The sequence below is a fragment of the Galeopterus variegatus genome, unplaced genomic scaffold, assembly GCF_000696425.1.
Source record: "Galeopterus variegatus unplaced genomic scaffold, G_variegatus-3.0.2 Scaffold848, whole genome shotgun sequence".
Classification (NCBI taxonomy): domain Eukaryota; kingdom Metazoa; phylum Chordata; class Mammalia; order Dermoptera; family Cynocephalidae; genus Galeopterus; species Galeopterus variegatus.
This window is the reverse complement of record NW_007726959.1, coordinates 237116-240886: the sequence shown is the minus strand read 5'-3', so window position 1 is coordinate 240886 and position 3771 is coordinate 237116. Positions and strand designations below refer to the sequence as shown.

At 46.9% G+C, this 3771-nt stretch overlaps 1 protein-coding gene across 1 annotated transcript in view; it reads left to right on the top strand.

Annotated features, from left to right (window-relative positions):
• The first annotated feature begins 162 nt into the window (after positions 1 to 162).
• The window catches only part of TMCO3 (transmembrane and coiled-coil domains 3), a 54097-nt gene continuing 50488 nt past the window's right edge, over positions 163 to 3771 (top strand). The window contains exon 1 of the mRNA XM_008572923.1: positions 163 to 257. The gene's annotated coding sequence lies outside the window, so the exon portion shown is untranslated. The remainder of the gene's footprint in view (positions 258 to 3771) is intronic.

The window sequence follows — 3771 nt, the reverse complement described above, 5'->3', positions numbered from 1 at the left end:
CGGGGGCCGGCGGGACCCGCCCATGCCCCGCCTTCTTAAAGGGGCCGCGACCCCGTCTGGTTGCGCGTCGGAGGAGGCGGCGCTGGGGAGGTGGGGCGACCGTCCCTCCCCGCCCCGGTCCCCGCCCCGGCCGCCGGCGAAGGGATGCGGCGAAGCCCGCGTCGGCTGCGCCCCGTGGCTCCCGGCGCCGCAGAGCTCCCAGTCGGGGGCCGGTGATGCTCGGGCCGGACGTCCAGGGAGCGGCCTCCTCCGTCTCGGTGAGCGCGCGGGGCCCTGTCCTTCTGCAGCGCAGGCTCCCTCCCGGGGTCCCCCCGCCGTCTCCCCTCAGGCGTCTCTCGGACCCGGTTTCCGCCCCTCCAGAGGGTTTAGCCCCCTACGGTCTCGTTTTAAAGACAGACGGGCTTGGCCCCTGCACCCCAGGGTCGTCGCGGGCCCCGCGGTTGGGCAAAAGGCCGCTTCCTGCAGCTCCGTGGAGCAGCAGCCCGACCTCTAGGTCAGTGTGCAGATCCTCCGTGCAGAGCGTTCGTTCGTAAGTCGGACTGAACGGGGAACGTCCAGCACGTTCTGCCGACCTCGCTGCCGCCTCTTGTCGCCGCTTCTCAGCCTCGGCCAGCTCTTAAGAAGGAGAAACGGGGGAGACGCCGTGGTTGTGGCCTGGTCTGCAGCAGCCGGCTCAGCTCCCTGGCCGCACAGCGTGGACGGAGCTGGGAAGGACGCCTGTTTACAGCCCCTTCTCATCCTAATGAGTTGGCGACTCGGGAGCAGCCGACCTACGACGCTCCGCACGTGGGCCTTGCTTCTCGCTTCTTTCTGGATCTCACCTGAGTAAACGGGACAGCCATTTGAACGCCCCTCTGGAACACTGTTAAGATGCTAAAGTTGATGCATTACTAATCCCGTAGTTATTCACTGCTCAGCATTTCCATATTATACATTTTCTGATCATTCTTTGGATCAGAACATCTTACTGGTCTTCCACCTTTCTCCTATACTGCCAGTTCTTTAAAAAGTAGTATCTCAGTGGATTTCTTAACGAAATATTTGGTTTATATAGAGATTTAATTTAACATTAAATACTTAGAAACTTTTTATTGTCCGTAAAAATATTTCTTTGTCTTTTCTCCTCTCTTAACTCATTATCTAATTTTTTTACTCATTAGATATGAATAACAATAACTATGAATCATACACTTTTTTTGGCCGCCATACACTATATTTATAGGATTATCTTTAGAATTAAAAATAGGCTTTCTGAGTTAAGTCCTCCACAAATTGGATTGAGGTAAATTATTTCTATTGAGGCTTTCCCTCTTTTCACCCATCTTGTCCTCTTTTGCCTGCTCAAATACTGTGCTGTGCTGAACTTGGAAATGGTGGTGGTATCATGAAGAAACCGTAATTTTATATCATTTACTACAGATAATCCTCAAATTTTTCTTTCTGTAGGGGAAGGTAAATAACTCTACTGGTCCCCTCCAATAGCCCCAGCCTGGCACGTCCATCCCAGGTCCATACCTCCTCTGCTAGCCCGCTCGCGCTGCAGGCACACACACACACTGGGGTCCCAGCTCAGCACAGTGCAGCAGGACAGCAATAGCCCCAGCCTGGCACGTCCATCCCAGGTCCATACCTCCTCTGCTAGCCGGCTCGCGCTGCAGGCACACACACACACTGGGGTCCCAGCTCAGCACAGTGCAGCAGGACAGCCAGTGGGAGCAGGCACAGTCTGGAGAGGGGGTCAGCCAGGAAGGACCCTTTAGCATCTGTCTGACAGGGGCTGCTTAATAAATACCCGTGGGTTGGATAAATTAGATCCATTTTCAGCGTCTTGGTCTGGTGAACTCTGAGATCTGACAGTCTGAAAAGAGGGGATGGAGGGTTCTTTGGCTGTAGTGAGCAGAAGCTATTTCAAAGGTACTCAAACTCTAACTCTAACCCTAAAACTGGGAAAAATAGAGGAGCTGCTTGCTTCTCCTCTGCCTCCCCCTCCTCATTCCTGGAAGGGACTCCATGTACTCTTAGGGCTTTTAGGCTCTGGGTCCTAATAGCTGTTCTCCAAGGAGATAGTGCCTTACCCCACACTCACGATAGCCTCCGGAGGAGGAAGAGTAAAGAAGAAATCTTTAGCTTTGGTGGCTTCGTTTTGAAAAACTTGATCTCAGAATATATTGTTATGCGTTGCTATTGAGCTTTTTATCTGATGAATAATATGTGACATTTCTGAATTGGTAAGAATTCTTAGTAGGGTAAGAGTAATGTGATTTTTATGTAAAATGACATTGAACTAGAAAGTGTGAGAAAGTTTTTGGTTTTGGAGTAGGCTGAACGGTGGGCCCGTTTGCCTTTTTATTCTAAACCATTTAAGGCATTTATTATGAATGTTTTTCGTATTATGAAATAATCTCATCAGTTTTAAAGTGAGTTTTGTGATTCCTATTCTGTATTTAAAAAACAAGCAAAACCCATTAGAAATTTGGCAAAGCCAGGAGATACCTTTTAATTAACGTTGGAGAACATAGAATATAGAAAATTTTGGGGGCACTTGAGCTTGAAGTGTTGATTTTGCTATTGCTCTAAGTGAAAACTAACCTTGGGCTTTACTGTAGCCTATTTAGGGCATTTCCTAGTTCAAGACATAAAAATGTAATAATGGGTATGGTTTCCCCTGCCCTGCAATGTACTTGGTGATCCCTACACATAATGAGGGTTATGTGGGAAACAGGAAGCAATTATGTAGGATTTTAAACTTTTTTTATTTTGAGGTAATTATATATTCACATTCAGTTGTAAGAAGTAGTATGGAAATCCTGTAGAGAGAGTAGATTCGCTCCATTTTCTCCAGTAGTGGCACCTTGCCAACTGTCGTGCAAGCGGGAAGTCGCCACTGACAGAGTCCATCGACTTGCGGAGGCTGCACCGACTGTATCTGTGCTCCTGTGTGCACGTGTGTCTAGGCCTATGCAGTTTTATCACACGTGTAGATTTGTGTCAACATACAGGACACTGCCAGCTGTATCTGCGCTCCTGTGTGCATGTATGTCTAGGCCTATGCAGTTTTATCACACGTGTAGATTTGTGTCAACATACAGGACACTGCCATCCCACGAGGACTCTGCTTCGTTCTTATAGCCCCACCATGTTCCTCCCGCTTCCCTAACCCCTGACGACCACTCATCTGTCCTCCGTTTCTATAATTTTGTCATTTCAAGAATATCATGTAAATGGAATCATACAGTATGTGACCTTCTGAGATTCTCTTTTCACTCAGCCTTGAGATCTACCCAAGGTGTTGCATATGTCAATATCAAGATGCAGATATTTTAAGAATTCATTATAAAAACACATTACAGAAACCCATTAGATCCAGAGACAGCAAAGTGTCTTTTTAATAATTAAAAATAACAATAACAAAGTAACACTGAAGCTAGAAATATTTACTAATTTATTCAAGAAAAAACATACTACAGTTTAGTAGTCATGGGATTTTGTAGCCAAGTTTGAAGGTAAAATGAAAGGAGTTTATGAAAAAGGGTCGTTCGTATTTCAAAGGCCTGTAAATAATTTCAATTTCGTGTTCATGTTATAAGTGTGTTTCATTGGGAAATTTCAGTATAACTACAACTAAAATCCTCAGAGTTTCTCATAAAAATTAATAGCTTCGTCAGGTGTAGAGTAGAGGGATAACTGTTCAACTGCAGGAACCTGGTTGAGGAAGGAACCAGAAGTGAGTGTCGAGGGTGTCATTCATGTGCAGACTGTGTTGCAAGCTAT